Source organism: Anomaloglossus baeobatrachus, chromosome 6, assembly GCF_048569485.1.
Source record: "Anomaloglossus baeobatrachus isolate aAnoBae1 chromosome 6, aAnoBae1.hap1, whole genome shotgun sequence".
In the NCBI taxonomy this organism is placed as follows: Eukaryota; Metazoa; Chordata; class Amphibia; order Anura; family Aromobatidae; genus Anomaloglossus; species Anomaloglossus baeobatrachus.
The window spans coordinates 301,489,806-301,506,895 of record NC_134358.1 but is presented as its reverse complement, the minus strand read 5'-3'; the positions used below and the strand labels follow the sequence as shown (position 1 = coordinate 301,506,895).

At 45.2% G+C, this 17,090-nt stretch overlaps 1 protein-coding gene across 1 annotated transcript in view; it reads left to right on the top strand.

The window, feature by feature from the left end:
* The window catches only part of LOC142243222 (dynein axonemal heavy chain 5-like), a 638,472-nt gene that overhangs the window by 402,932 nt on the left and 218,450 nt on the right, over positions 1–17,090 (top strand). The gene's annotated exons all lie outside the window — the stretch shown is intronic.

The following is a 17,090-nucleotide window of genomic DNA, read 5'->3' as shown; positions in this document are numbered from 1 at the left end:
GATGAAGTTGTGGGAGATAAGGATAGGTTGGTTTTACACCAAATGCCTGGTTCTTTTGTTCTTCCTGTTGATAAGCTATTTCCATATGAGTTTTGCAGCTACTTGGGCTCTTCTTCAGACTCAAACTCTCACTAAAATTTTGTGTCTTTTTGCATTCTCATGCTACAAAGTGGGCAGAGCTAGGTTGGGATGGGTATATGGGACTGTAGCTTGATAAATTCATGAGTAGTGGTGTTCGCTATCTGCTCGCCTATGCCCCGCTGAAGAAGCTAACGCGACACGTGCGTTTCGGTGACCTGGATATCTCCCTACCTACCTCTTACTAGCAGTGCACACCTCCATCCGATCACCATGGCTAAGCTCTTGATATGAAATGTTACTCAATTTGTACTGAAGCTACATACCCTGTGGTATTTCTCCATGTGTAAATATTTATACAGAGTACTGACATTTATTTTGCTATGGTGCTAAGGAGATACATGGAGTAGATGTGAGGTGCTATCTGCCTGTGATTTGGTGGGTGGGTGTGATATAGTCTGACATACTATCTCATATAAGTATTGTATATGGAAATTGACTACTTTATATCTTTTAGCCCTATGTATGTTTAAAATAAAAATTTGATTTTTTTTTTTTTTACCTTCATGAATAAGTTTCCTGTACGTGTTTTTTTACACGATGTATATACAATGGTGTTTGGAGTAGATTCTATATTACATCAGCAGATATTGGGATTCTAATTTAGATAATTATGATCATTTTAAGAACTTATTTGTAAACCTTTTTGTCTATGACCAGTTTGATAGTGGTGTTTGCTATGTAGCGCCTCACAGGGCAGATGTTTTAACCTACTCGTCGCCGGGCCGGGGTGCAGATTTTTCTGCGTCGTCACGGGGTGGCTTGACCCGGTTCTGTTGCCCTAAGGCATACAGGAAGGAGGATTGGAGGGTGGTAGGGAGGATGGAGGTAGTAGTTAGGGTTTTAGGAAAGTCTATTAGGATCGTGACGCCACCTGTAGTACGCAGTCAGAGATGGGGGCTGCCGCTGCAGGGTCTCTCACCAGGGCAGTTAGTGGGTGTAGCCGGGATGGTGTCATTCCCCACAGTTGGAGCGGGGTTACCCCGAGAGGATGGCGGGGGTTTGGTGGTAGTTTCCGTTGGCGCCGCAGCGCTGGGCGCTGGTTAAACGATAGGCAGAGACAGGGGCTGAGGTTCAGGTGTATTTACTCATAAGTCTTTCAGACGCTGCCTGAGGTACCGTTCTCTGCCACGATGCGCTCCAGCCGATCACGAATCTGTGAATGGTCAAATCCGGTGTGTGTGTCAGCCTGTGAGCTCTCTCCTCCTTTTTATGCTCTCAGTATCAGACCCCCATAGCGTGAAGCACTTGAGGGTCCCGCTGTCAGTAAAGTGTGTCCCGTTCTGTATGCTGATAGTGCGGTTCCGTTATGGGGCCAGTCCCCAACCCTGGATCCTAGGTGCTATTTGCTGCATTCTTCGGGGCGGGTCCGGTGACTTTCTGTAGCTGTTCCACGCGACCCTTGCAGAGTTGGAAGACAACATGAAGTATAACTGCCCTAGGAATCTATATCCCGACATCGCCAGTCCTGTGGAAGCAGCTGCCCGGCTTCTCCACAGCGAGTGTTCAACGCCTTGGCCCACAGAGCTGCGCGCGGCATGTCCGCTCTGCTCTGTCTGAAGCTGAACTCTCTGGTGTTGTGGTGTTGTGTGGTCTGAGCTGTTGCCCCCAACTGCTGCCACTGGCTGGTTCACTACTCTGACTAGGTCAACCTGCTCTTCCCACTGTGTGCTCCTGACTCCCCCTGGTGGTTGCTTCTCCCTGACCCTGAGTCTCTAGGCCAGTGGATCTGGGGAGCCCCTGGTACATTATCGTCCTGTAAACCCACTGCTGTAGTGACCCCCTACTGTGATCCAACCCTGGCCCAGTCCCCATTGGGGAGGGCAACCCACTGACTGTATGTTGGTTTATGTGTAAACCGGCCTCGACCTTCCACAGACCCAGGATGATTACTACACCCTAATGGGGGTGCAGTACCCTGTAGCGTTTGAAGCCACAGAGGCGCCACAGCTACACCACAGATCTTACACCAGGAAGGACTGGAGTAAAATGATTTGTAGCATGGTGCATACAGAGGCTTACACCACTCTTCAGATGCTCCTGGTTCATTAAAAGGTGTCAACCTCCAAATGAATCTAGAGCCTCTCACTCCACCCCGATCCCCTTATCAAAGCTAATGTGAATATTGACAGTCTTGATGAATCAGTGCCAATGTGTTTTGCCAGTTTGAAATGTTGCAACTTTAGGTTTAGCAAACAAAAATGTAGCATTTTTTTTTTTCTTTTCTGCATTCCAAGCCAACATCACCAAAGTAGATGTTGCAAGCTCCGCTCAGCAGGGTCATCAAAATTTAGCACATTTTAGTGGCATAAATTACTCCAGAAATGTACTTTAGTCCCTTTCTGGAGTAAAATTGCTGGTGAAAGATGTACTTAATGCATCATGATACGTATGCCTATTTGACTGTCTACCCATGATCAGTTTTTGGTGAGCTTTTGAACCTGCATATTTTTGCTGTCAAAAATGCAAAAAATAGAGTCAGAAACACCTAGGAAAAAACTCAAGTAACCGAAGTTGCTTAGTAGGTGCAGAAACTCTGCAACATCAAAAACTCACTGTGAGAACATAGCCTTAATGAATTGGGGGCATCTCAGTCCAGCGGTGCCTTCACTAAGGACTCCTTCACATGCAGGCCCGGACTGACAGGCGGGAGGGGCGGGACTTCTCCCGGTGGGCTGGCCGGTGGAGGGGTCGGGGGGCCGCCCCCCGCCTCTCCCGCACTGCCTGCTGTTTAAAATTATTTTGTGGCTACCGCCACCCGCCGGCCGCCACTATAGCGGCGGGGTCCGTTGAGCGGCCCCCGCCGCCAATTTTCAATGCTGCTGGCCGCCGCCGGTATTATACCGCCAGGGGAAGCATTCTACTCATGAATGCGGGGGCTCAGCCGTCGGACCCCCACTAGCAGGGAACTATGGTGGGATCTTATTAGAAGTCTATAATGCGGTCGCGGTGGCGGTGACCACAGCTTCCTCCTTCCTATGCAAATGTATTTGTGTCTTCCAGACGTAAATACATTTGAACAGTACGCCGGGACTGGGCACCGCCCCTGACGTGCAGCAACGTGATGAGATCAGCACCTTGCTGATGTCATCACAGTGCTGCGGGCGCCACACAGGAGACATCAGGAAGCGGTAAGCGCTCCATGGAGGAGTACTGTATTCTGAGGGAGGGGGAAGGCAGGAGTGTGTAGTGATGGGGTAGTGTAATGTTTGTGTGTAGGGGTGATGGGGGGTGCATTGTGTTATGTCTGGGGAGGGGGTAATGGTGGGTGCATTGTATTGTGTGTGGGGGGACAGGTAATGGGGGGTACATTGTATTCTGTGTGTGTTTGTGTGTGTGTGTAGTGGTTGATGGGGGTGTATTGTATTGTGTGTGTGGGGGGAGGGGTAATGGAGCGTGCATTGTGTGTGTGTGTGTGTGTGTGTGTGTGAAGGGGTAATGGGGGTGCATTGTATTGTGTGTGTGTGTGGGGGGGGGGAGGGTAATTGCGGTGCTTTGTATTGTGTGTGTGTGTGTGGGAAGGGGTAATGGGGGTGCATTGTATTGTGTGTGTGTGTGTGTGGGGGGGGGAGGGGTAATGGGGGTGTTTTGTATTGTGTGTGTGTGTGTGTGGGGAGGGGCGCGGAGTCATTAATCGAGGACTAATTAGTGTGATATCAGTGATATTAGTGGACCTGTCCGCACAGGTACAATCCCCTGTAGTGACTGCAGCGCTTGTAGAGTGATTAGGGCACAGGTATGTGGCAGAACAATCCACAAATCAGGAAAGCAATGTGCACAAAATACGTCAAGGTCTGCTACACACTGAAAAAATGTGTCACATAGTGCCATACAGTATTCACATAGTGCTATACAGTACTCACATAATGGCATACAGTACTCACATAATGGCATACAGTACTCACATAGTGCCATACAGTGTCACATAATGCCATACAGTGCTCACATAGTGCCATACAGTACTCACATAGTGCCATACAGTGTCACATAGTGCCATACAGTACTCACATAGTGCCATACAGTGTCACATAGCGCCATACAGTGTGACATAGAGTGATACAGTGTCACATAGTGCCATACAGTGTCAAATAGTGCCATACAGTGTCACATAGTGCCATACAGTGTCACATAGTGCCATACAGTACTCTCATAATTCCATACAGTACTCACATAGTGCCATACAGTGTCACATAGTGCCATAGTGTCACACAGTGCCATACAGTACTCACATAGTGCCATACAGTGTCACATAGCGCCATACAGTGTGACATAGAGTGATACAGTGTCACATAGTGCCATACAGTGTCAAATAGTGCCATACAGTGTCACATAGTGTCCTACAGTTCTCACATAATGCCATACAGTACTCACATATACAAGTGCAGAAATATATTACACATTCACCACGCGAAAAGTGGGCCTGTGTACCCCCAAATGCCAGGGCTGAATTTTAGTCCCAGTCCGGCCCTGTTCACATGTACAAGTTTCCAGTACATGTGGGATCTGGGTTTTTTTTTCGCAGATGCCACACGCACCTATTATGCTGCCTCACATGTCCATGTTTTTACACACTGTGTGTCCATATAATACACATGGCGTCATATCTATTTTTTTCCGGCAGCGCGAATGACAATGGCCAATGCAAGTCTGAGTATGTGAAAAACACGTACAGCACAAAGATGGCATCCTTGTGCTGTACTTATTTAACATTGAAAAGTATAGGAAAAGCTTTATAATTTCTTTAGCCATCCGTAAAGAAGCTGAATGGTAAAAACAGACACACGGATGACACAATGCTAACAAACACTTATACCATTTTTTCATGTCCATGTTTTATACGGGTGTGAATGAGACCTAAGCATCTAGTGTAAAACGCCAGTCTTAATGAATGAGGCCAAAACATTTTTGACCAGGTTTGCCTATTATGGCATTTAAAAGATGCACTGAAACTTGCAGTTTTATGTGGATTTCCCTAATACAATTTTTGCCAATTGAAGTAATTGCAGGTAACAAAAATCAAAACCCTCAATAGTTGCATTAAGGCCTCCTTCACACATCGTAAAAAATGCATGTGTTGCACGGTCCATTTTGGACATTCGTGTGGCCATCTGTGTGTGTCATTCGTGTGTTACATGCATATGACCGGTACCAAAAAAATATGATACTGAAATGAATGTGGTTTCTTTATGTGTAAAAGATTTGCAAAGCTAGAAAAATGCTAGATAGATTGACATCTATCCAACGCCTATATAATATCCCACCCCATAGATACTCTAGTGCCACATAAAAGGCACTAAAAGGTGCAAGCTTAAAGGGTGTTTAGCCTAGTATTTAGCCATCAAATAAAATGAAGGAAAAAAAATGATGTGGAGATCCCCCTATTTTATAAGATAGCTAAGGTAAAGCTGACAGCTGCAGCCCACAGCTGGCAGCTTTACCTTGACTGGTAATCCAAAACCGAGGTCACCCATGCTGTTTTTTTTTATTTTTTAATAAATAATTTAATAAAAGAAAACTTATGGTCCCCCTCAAATTGAATCACCAGCCAAGGTGAAGCTGATAAGAGTCTGGTATTCTCAGGCTGAGGAGACCCATGGTTATTAAACCTTCCTCAACCTAAAAATAGCAGACTGCAACTGGCCCAGAAGTGGCACATCTATTAGATACACCAATCCTGGCACTTCGCCTCGGCTCATCCCATTGCCCTGGTGTGGTGGCAAATGGAGTAAATAAATGGGATTGATGCCAGCTATGAATTGCCAGATGGCATCAAGCCCTGGTATTAGTAATGGTTGGATGTCTAGCACACACCCTCATTACTAACCAGTAGTGTTGAGCTGACCCGTATCGGCAAAATCCGGATCCGCACAGTTTGAGCGGCAGATCCGAGTCCGACCCGGACGCGGGATTGCTGGTGCACGATCCGAAGCCGTTGTTTTTTTTTTTTTGTTTGTTTTTTTTCTCTCTCTCACTCTCTCACTCTCTCACACTCTCTCTCGTCCCGCATTCCCCATTGACATATATGGTACCGGATTCCAGATCGGATCCGGACTTCTTTAGCAACCCACCGCGGATCCGCCGGACCCGGATTATTCCCGGTCCGCTCAACTCTACTAACCTGTAGTTGTAAATGATAAAAAACAAAAAAAATTATAATAACCGCCCCAACACCAGCCATCAATCACCAATTTTTAATAAAAAAAAAATCAAATCCTTTAAGTTACGCCAGAATCCACAAGGAGGTCTCCCGACGTTCCTCCAAAGCGAACCTGAAAGACATAAAAAAATGACTTATTAAAGAAAAAAAGACAAGAAACACCTTCATTCACCAATTTATTCACCATAAAACCTCTAATCTGGTCCGCTGTAATCTATTTGGAGGTCTCATGATATTCATAGACTCCTACTCCAAGCCTATGAATAACAGACCTTTCCCCATAGGCTGAGACACCAGCCACTGCCAGCTCTCACACTGTGCTAATTAGATCGGGCACTTCTGAATGTGGCAATCCAAAATATGTGTATTATTTGTTTTATTTTCCATGGGGGCAAAAGAGGGGGTGATTTGAACTTTGGTTTATATTATTTAAAAAAGTTTTTTTTACATTTTTTATTTATTTTACTAGTCCCCCTAGGAGATGTTATCATAGCATAGCCGGCGCTCTGTCGGCTCTCACAGTAAGTGAATCATGGCAGCATCTGGGGACATCAGCTGACCCCGCGCTACCATGACAACACATTGGTACTGCCAATGGCTGTGGGGAACAGTGTAATCCCCGCCGCAACTTTTTAAACCCCGCTGTTGGTGTTTGACAGAGCGATCTAAGGGGTTACAGGCTTGGGTGGATCTTCGATCTTGCTGCGCCTGTTAGCCCCACATGTCTGTTGATCAAATCAGCAGACGTGTAGGAAATACAGCCGGCTCACTGCCTGAGCCTGTGGCAATCAAAGGGAGGTGACCAAGGACGTACCAGTACATCCTTGATTGTGAAGGTTTTGAGTGCATGATGCAGTTTTGGTGCAGAAATTTTCTGCATGAGCAAAAAATGTGTGCGATTGGTGCAGTTTTGGTTCCTTTTTTTCTTGCGGTTTTGTGCCATGCATTTTTTTTTTTTAATGAAATCAATGGGTTGAAGGGCTAAAAATTCAGCAACAATTGACAGTTTATTTTCTGCACCAAATCTGCAAGTAAAACATAAGCAACATGTGCACAACACTTCAGAATTCTCATTGACTTTGCTGGCATAGCGTGGCCTGAAGAGATACATGTAAGTTTAGACCACAAATTGCACCAAAACCCATCAAAAATATACCGTGCACACAAGGCCTTTATATGGTTGAATGCACCTAACAGATTCTTTCCTCATAAGAGGGATTTTTAAGCCTGTTTTGCTTGAGGCTGCAGTGTCATCATTTTCCTCAAATTTATCAGAGTTGCAAAGTGTTATATGAAAGGAAGTGTCAAATTTATTTGACAGTTATATATAGGGACATTTCTACAAGTTTTGTTCAACTTTTTCGTTTAGAAAATCTCATCATAAATGTGGCTTAACCATTTTCTCAGCCTATTTTCATTGCTGAGCTATTTTCCCTTTTCTTCCTCCAGGAGCTATACTGTTTTTACTTCTTCTTCTTTACTTTAGTGACACCATTTATTTTACCCAAAAAAATTGAGGAGGGAAATGAAATTTTGCCATTTTTTTTCTCCATTTTATTTTTACCATGTCCATTATGTTGTAAAAGTTACTTTGAGTCAACATTTTCCAGGTCAATAGGATTATGGTGATCCAAAACTAGATTTTTTATTGAACCGGACAAAAAAAATCAGAAATTTGTAAATAAAATTTGTTTTTGTTGCCATATTCCGAGATCTGTCAATTATTTTTTTTTTCTATTCGATGACATGGGTGAGGACGTTTTGGGGTTCTTTTGTGTGATCATAATACAATTTTTGGCTATATTTGACATTTTGACTTGTTTTTGTTAAATTCCTCTAGGAAGGTCTAGTGACCAAAATATACATTTCTGTCTTATTTATTTTGTTTTTATTGTTACTGCATTTACTGTTTGGGTTTGTTTATTTTATATGTTGACAATCACACTTTTATAACTGTGGTGATGCCACATGTTTTGTTTTTTTTTATTTATTTATTTTCAGTGGGGAAAAAGGTGGGATGTGAACTTAGATTTGTTTTTACATTTTTACTTATTTTTTTTACTTTTAGTTCCCTTAAAAGGGATTCTGTCAGCAGGTGTTTGCTATCTCATCTGAGAGCAGCATAATGTAGGCAAAGTGACCCTGAATCCAACAATATATCACTTAGTTTACTGAGTGCAGAGGTTCTGACATAATCAACGTTTTTAGATTTAGCCATGCAGCAGAGCTCAAAGAGCTGCCCCCACCCACACCAGGCTCTGTATACAAAGTCTATAGACAGTGATTTGCTAATCACTGCAGGGGGCATGCCTCACTAGCTGACCTAGTTCCACATTTATCTTCTGAAGCTAAAACAAACATTGCAGTTAAACAATTGCACACTGTGTGAAAAGAGAAGCATTACTGAAATCTCAGCCATGTAATCTGAAGACAGCATGTGGCAGACTTTAGCAAACACCTGCTGACCGCTTCCTTTTAAGGGACTAGAACCTTGTACTATACAAAGCAATAACACAGTATATTTTGCAGTATATAACAAATCTTTGTGTCCTTTGAAGCTCACTATTTGGCTATCATCACACAACAATCTAAAAAATCAGTATGATTTTCATCCAAAAAAGTGGTACAATTTTTTTCTCACTTGTCATCCGTGTGCTGTCTGTTTGCAATCGTTTTTTTCTTTACTCAGCACCTATATAATTTACAGGAACATTTACATTTTCCTGTTCTACAGAAATGTTATGTATCTGTAAAAATTCATTGCTATACTGTGGCTCCTTATGGCATCTGTTTGGGTTTTTTTTCACACACCCATCTGATTTTGGAGTCAAATTGCAGCATAGTGATTTTTATCGTAGACTGAAAAAAAATTGGTCATCAGCATTGCCCTATTAAATAAAAAAAATTGGATAGCACTCGTCCAATTTATATGGTGGTGTGGGTGAGCCCTATATCAGAGTTTCAGATGAGTTCCAAGATGGCAGTGATGGGGCCTTTAACAGGCCATAGTAACCCATCGGTGCCCTACAAGTCCATCGCATGGTGCCGATGGGAGCCAATATTCCTGAATAGTGGCATGCATTGCAGATAAATGCTGCTATCAAACATTTTCAGTGGCATTTGAATGGTTCACAGCCGTGGCCAGATCTCATTGCCAACCGCAGCTGCTAGTCAGATGCTGACTCTGTAATGCTGGTATCTGATGTGTGTGGAGAGAACTCTGCTCCTGAGCCTTCTCCACACAGTATCCCCTCCACAACCACTCATATGCACAATATGTGTCCGGCTGCCAGTAGGGGGAGCTGGAGTCCTGCAGGGAAAGACACTACATGGAGCTGAATGAGCAAGGAGGGGAACTCCCAGTGTGTGCTAATGCAGTGTCTGCTAGCATCAGCCAGACAGCTGAAGCTGTGGAGCACGCGGGGAATGGTCAGACGGGTCCGGGTCATACACAGTACAGGCAACAGGAAGACCGGAGGAACTAGCAGAGGAGGAGTCGAGATCAGGCTGAAGTCAGTACCAGAGGAAACAACCGAGTGGGGAGGTAGGAGAGGGGGGAACAACCGGGGTTATTGTGGGAAGGAAGGAGGTGGAACAGAGGAATGGCAGAACGACTAGGGGACAGAACACAGACAGAGGCTTAGGGCACAGAGAGGGAACAGATCAGGATCACACTTACAGGGACCAGCACTCACAGGCAAAGCAGCACTAAGCTTATAGCCGGTGCTGGTTCACCGGAGATGACAGTATTTATAGCATCCCAGCTCCGGAAGTGAGGCCCAGGAGAAGGCTCCACCCCCTTGCCATGTGGACGTGTCGCGGGCGGAGGAGGGGACGCCACGCTCTCCCACTGCTCGGGTCCGGCTGCCGCTGCTGCCGCGGCCTGCTGCTGCTCGGTGGCTCGAGCGATGGGCCGGATCCCGGGGACTCTAGCGGCGCTCCTCGCCCGTGAGTGAAAGGGGATTGGTAGTTGGGATTGTTTATTGTCCGTGACGCCACCCACGGTTGTGGTGATTAGGTGGACACCACCGCTGCTCTGGCTGGGGATCCCGGGAGTGGTGGTATGGAGCAGCCAGTTGTTGATTTGCCCCTCCGTGGGTAGGGGATGGGTGGTCCCGGGGCCCAGGGATGGGGTTGGGATGGTGGACAGGCGGGTTATGGGGCCTGTGGAGGTGCAGGGGCAGCGCTGTGCCGCACGGCACGGAGGTACTCACTCAGCCAGTAAACATGACACAGTTCTTGGTAAACAAACGGCTGGTTGGACGGGTCCCTCGGACGGTTACGGTGCGGATGTTCCCTGCAGTTGACGGTGATGGTCTCTTCCCTGCACCTATGTGTAGTCTGTTGGTAGCGATGGATTCCCACCGGTAACCCGCTCCCCAGCTTGGATATGAGCCGGAGGAGCCCCTCTCTTGCCCGCAGGCGCTGGCCCTGGGAAACTGGTGCCTTGGCGGTGGCGGTGTCTCCCCTTCACGGTTGGACTGTTGCCTTCAAACGGGACTTGGTTGTTGGGAGACAGTCGTCCCCTTCACTGACGGATTTGGCAAATTATGGCGACTCCTAGCCTTGCCGGGATCCGAAAGGCCCCTGCCCTGGTGCTGACTGTTCTTTGTATACCGCTCCAGTACCGCCGGGTCACCACCCGTCCACGGTCCTTTCGGCAACCTCCGAGCAATCTCTCCTGCAGACGGTCACCGCCGTCTGCCAACCTTGCTGTCTCAGTCCGGGGCACACACCTGGACTAACTTCAGGCTTCTTTGCTGTCACTTCCTTCACTTTCTACTTCCACTCTGTCACTTGCTCCTTTACCACTTCCTTCTACTCTCAACTCTAACACTCATCTGCCTGGTTTTCCCGCCTCCAGGGCTGTGAACTCCTCGGTGGGCGGAGCCAGCCGCCTGGCCCACCCCCTGGTGTGGACATCAGCCCCTGGAGGAAGGCAACAAGGATTTGTGTTTTGACTTCGGTGTACCTGCAGGGAATGTGGGGTGCGTGTTGTGTTGTGACCTGTGACCCCTGGCTTGCCCAGGGCGTCACAACGGGGAGGGGAAATCATCACAATATGTATGTGTTATTGCGTTAAGGAATTCAAGAGGTTAGCCAGTACCAAAAACAATTCTCAATCTACCCTGAATGCCATTTTATTGCCTACCTGAAACACACCCAGATTTCTTTTCTGCTAATAGTTTCATATTTTCTGTCCTTTGAGTCTTTTATAGTCCCCTGATCACAGCTCTGACGTTTACTGTACTTATAGTTTCCAGCTTCTCTGGTGTTTTTCAAAAAATTCCATAGTTTCTAAAACTAGCCTATAAACCAGCAGCGAAAAAAGTATGCCCAATGTCCGGGTCCAAAGCAGACAGAAGAGAGCCACTGTGCAAAAATACAGTAAGGGCCTTTTGCAGTCCCATATCTTATTATATTGCACAATGTCAACTAATTTGGATGTAAAATTGGACCCTTTACACGGTGGCCCATGTGGTAATGTCACTGGAATTTAGAGCAGTGTGGACATAGGATCCCATGCCCAGGATTGGGAACGCCATCAGTGCATTTGAGCACAGCTAACTTTAACACCCACTTTAAAAATGTGGAGAGAGACGTGGTGTAAAAGAACAAAAAATCACAATATATTTTTCTTTTTTGCTCATTGTCCAAACAAAAATTTCCTCCCTTTAGAGTTTTCTTTTAGGGTCTTTTGCAAGGTTAAAATGGTCGCCATTATTTGAACAATAATTCATTACTAATGTTTTATAAATTGTATATATAAATTGTTTACTGTAGGACAGAATACCTTGTGTTTCAGATTTTGCTAGGCGAGCGTCCTTGGTTAAGTTTTGTAAAGTGGTCATGAATCATCGTACAATTACAGTGGATATCTGCAGTATGAGTCTCATTATAAACTAACTACAGGTTAAATATTTATTTTGTTCTACTTATAGATTCCTTGCCGAGTAGTCAGACGTATGTTCTGACCTGCTTTCCAAAGAGCAATGTTTACGTGGATGTGTTGATGATATAAATACATCATTATAATCTTGAGGGACCAGATCGTATGTGCTCACAGTTCTCTGCCATCATAAATATAGATTTCACCTGTTGTGTGTTTAGATTTCCATGGCTGCTGATGTTAAAGAACAATTAGGCATTCGAATAGGGAGAATTAATTGAAACAATAACTTTCAGCTTTTATAATGTTAGGTCTTTTTCACTGACGCATCTGTAGAATGAATTCAGGTCAGTGTAACTATCTGAAATCCGTTCTTATATTGGATTGCTGTGCTTTGTATTTGTGCATCACAACGTGCAAAAGTGCAGTATCGATTCAGTCCTGTCCCCACAGCCCACCGCAGTTCATCTTTCTAAATGTTCTAGTCACGCTGTGCTAGGGATGGAAAACGCTTAAATCTCAGCCTGCACAATCACCACTGCTCCCAACCTGAACACTGCAGGACCAATCATTCACATTCACAAGGCGGACAGACCATTGTACATCTTCCTAACAGGGTGCTTAATGTTCCACTTCTGTCTCTAGAATCAATATCCCTATGAGCTATGAAGAAAAATAAATGAATTAGGTGTTAATTTCCAATTCATTCATAGAAATAGTTTCAAAAGAATTTAAAAATTTTAAGCATCTTGTACAAGGAGAAGCATTTGAACATCTTGTATTGTGAGTAAGTGTAATACTTTACCATTAATGTGTATGTCTAAAGATTTGAAGAACTGAAGAGTATGAATTTCACAGCTAGTGGGCCCCGGTGCAAAATTTGGATCTGGCCCACCTCACTTGGGTCCCCACCACTTTCTGCTATATGGGCCCTTGTAGTGTTATAAATCCTATAAAGAAATATGAGTTGCTCTCCCCCCAAATTATGTAGTAATGTTCTCCATCCTAGGCCCCATCCTAGTATACTGTACATGTCCCAATCCTAAGCCCCATCCTGGTATATATACCCCCATCCTGGTCCACTCCTGCTATATATGTCCTCATCCTGGGAAATATGTCCCCTTCCTGGTATATACCAGGAGGAGTCCATGATGGGATTATATATACCAGGAGGGGGACATATAAACCAGGATGGAGACCAATATACCAGGAGGGGCCAGAATGAGGACATATATATGTCCCCATCCTAATTTATAATAGGAAGGGGACATGTATGCCAGGAGGGTCCAAGATGGCTCCCACGTCACTCAACGTCCTCTTTTGTAGACAATGTGCAGTTGCCAGCAGCATACATCAGCGTTCTTGTTATAGTGACGCATAATGTCACTGTCATGCACCGTCCACAGTCACGGGGACACCGAAATCAGCTGCCGGCCACTGTTCAGCTAGCAACTTGTATTGCAGTGCAGGGACTCATCTGGTCTATGCTCCACGATGCATTTCAGATGGATGCATGCCTTCAGACACACATTCAGCTGAAGCAGACACTGGTGTTGGCGGCCTCCCCCGCCCCATGGGTCACTACCATGATTGTTCCTCCCCTGCTTACAGCGTACTGTAGAACTAGTACATACGTTACATTAGACTAGGAACCATAAACAGAGAAAAATAAAATATGTAGAAATATCCCAACAATTCCTCCTTTAAAGGGGTTTTATCAACATATAACATTTTAAACCACATATATTGTGAAAATAAATATTTTAAAATTTACAAAAATTTCATATTGGTTCCCCCATCCAAAAGATAGTTACCATTAATGAGCTGGATGTTACCTGCTGGCATTAGTACTTCTCTCCATTTTGTCTATCCTTTAAGTCACCCTTTTAGTGGCCGAGCATGTACAATTCCCTCTCCCTTAGATCTCTACTGAAATGGCATGCAGTATGATCAATCTGCCTTCAGCTGTACAGAAGAGATACACTGTGTCATGTGCATATGGATGCCTCAAGTAGTAAGTTTATGAAATAAAAATAACCATAAATGCATATTTATTATTTATTTTATTACTACTCCCACAACCCAGCAACCACTGGCCCAGGAGCATGTGGTCAGCAAGCTGAATCCATAAAGCAGCCAGCAGCTCCTGTGTCTTCTCAATCTCTGCAGAGCAGGCAGCACCTATGCGTAACCCAGTAGTTGAAGTTAGTTTGCTTATGCAGACAGCAGCAGATGATGACAATGGATGAGATGACAGAGATTACTGCCTTAGGCCTCTTTCACACGTCAGTATTGTGCATCAGTGTTTCATCAGTATTTGGATGCCAAAACCAGAAGTGGAACTTAGAGAGAAGAACTATAATTGAAAGATTGACACCTGTTCTGAGTTTTGGAGAAACGCCTGGTTTTGGCATCCAAATACTGATGAAACACTGACGAAACACTGATGCAAAATACTGACGTGTGAAAGAGGCCTTACACTGAGAGTTTTGTCATCTCAGATGCCACCTATGCAGAACATAGCAGCCGATGACAAATCTATCTTGAATAGACTGCACTTTGATCTCCAACAGCTCTCTACTTTTTGTAATTTTGTGAACGGAGAAAAACTTCCTTGGGCAGCTAGTTTGTCTGTGCTGTAAAAAAATAAAAAAATGAACAAATAAAAAAAATAGAAGTATAAAAAATTATTATCGTTATAATAAATGTAATTCTAAGATTTTTGGAATGATCTATGGGTTTTTTTGGGACCAGATTTAGAACCAGGATTAGGGTGAAGACTCTGATTAGGCCTAGAGTTAGGATTAAGACTAGAGATAAGTGAACCCGTTGAAGTTCGGGTTCGGAGGGTTCAATCGAACTTTATCTAAAGTTCACTTCTGGACCCAGACTTGACCTGAATCCCATTTGAAGTTCACTGATTGGCTACATGTGGGTGCAGAGCCGAACTGCCCAGCCATATACAGAACACTTACGGGTGAGGGAGTGTGGGTTTTCCATTTTTTTTTGTACACACTGCATCCAAGAATGTTGTCTTTACTAGAGATGAGCGAACCTGTGGAGGTTCCGTTCGCTGGCAGCAAATGAGCCGAACCTCTACGTGACCGAACCTTGCATGTTACTGACTGTGTTACTGTTCAGGTCCACATATCATCTCTAGTTAAGATTAGGTTAAAGTTGAGGCTGGAATTAAAAACTAATTATATATATATATATATATATATATATATAAAATATGTATATGTAGCGCCCCACAGGGCAGCTGCGTTTAGCCTACTCATCGCCGGACTGTCGACTGTCGTTGTCACGGGTGGCCTAGCCCGGCTTCGTTGCCCCGAGGTGTACAGAAGATGGCAGGGAAGAAATGATGGGGGTAGTTGTGAGGTGTTTGTCGTGTGGCCCCCTGTGGTATGCAGCCAGGAAATGGGCCGCCGCTGCTGTCACTGTCCTCTGGGGCAGATGGTGGTAGCAGCCAGGGAAGGTATCGCTCTCCGCAGGTAGAGTGGACCCCGGGGAGGATGATGAGGGGAGTAGTAATGGCAGTGGGGAGCAGCAGTACGGGTAATAAAGGGTCAAAGTCTATAGCTGCAGTTCCAGGTTGTTTACTCACTTTTGTACGATGCCGTTCACCCAGGTAAGACCGGTCACTTGCTATGATGGGCTCTGTTGAACCCGAATCCCTTTAGAGATCAGTCCGGTTTGGTGTTGGGTGGGTTTCTCCTTGTAACGCCTGTCTGTGGATCCCCTGGCTTGAAGTTACGAGGGGAAACTGGGTTTCACGAGATGTACTCTTTTCCCTATATGTAGGTGCCGCGGTTCCGATGTGGGGCCCGGCTTGAAGCGTGACCCCGGATCCTATATGGCATTGTGCTGTCGGGTGCTGTGTGGTCAGGGAAGCTTGAAACTTTCCCTATCCAGGCAGATTCTGGAAAACCAATGTGAAGTATGACCTTCCCTAGGGTCCTGCCGCTCTGTGTGGCGTTGGTTCCGTGGGGAGCAGAGATCACTCTCCCCGCAGCAACCGTTGTGAACTTATCGTCCTTCCCACCGGAGCACCTGAGAGGCAAGTCTGCTCCATTGCTCTCCTGCTGGAGAACTCTAACTGTTGTGTTGGTCCTAATTTCCCCTGCTGGCTGCACCTCCCCCCTCCCAGGTTCTAGGCTAGTGGGACTGGGGCCCCCGTTGAGGGCACCCTATAAATGCTTCTCTTAGCATTACACCCAATGTTAGGTGCTATACTCTGTGACGACTGAAACCTCAGGGGCACACCACACACACACACACATATATATATGTATATATAGATTTTAAATATTGTTTACTGAAATCAGACATTAACTGGACGGTCAGAGTAGAGATGAGCAGATTCAAATTTGTAAGGTTTGGCAAATTAGTCCCACAAACTAGATTTGTGGGACAATGTGTATGTAGCATGCTGTGGGGGGTAGCCGTGCGTGATGTAGTCACCTCTTGTGCCCCAAGCACATTTCAAGAAAGAGAGGATCCTGGCTGGGTGTGGGGACTGGTGCTATGGAGGTGATACACCTCTGCATGTCGCATTATGCCAATGACTTTGATTGGCCAGGATCAGATGTTGGACAGTTAAATGCAGGAGACCAGCAGTTCTTCATAGCTGTTGCTTTACTAAACAGCTATTTGATGACAACTATTTAGAGGTGATAGCGGGTACACAACTACTCATTTGTTTCTTCTTCTTTAACCCAGGGCATCGCTGCACACGGTTTCTTTATTTCTTCACATTCACTTATTCCTGCCTCCAATAGTCTCACTTGCTTCACCACAATCCAGCTTGGCACCGCATTCCAGTCCATGAAAGTCATATCCTCCACCCGCTGTTCTGTGTCCTACATGCCTTGGAGACATTTCTATGCCACTGCAGCCTAC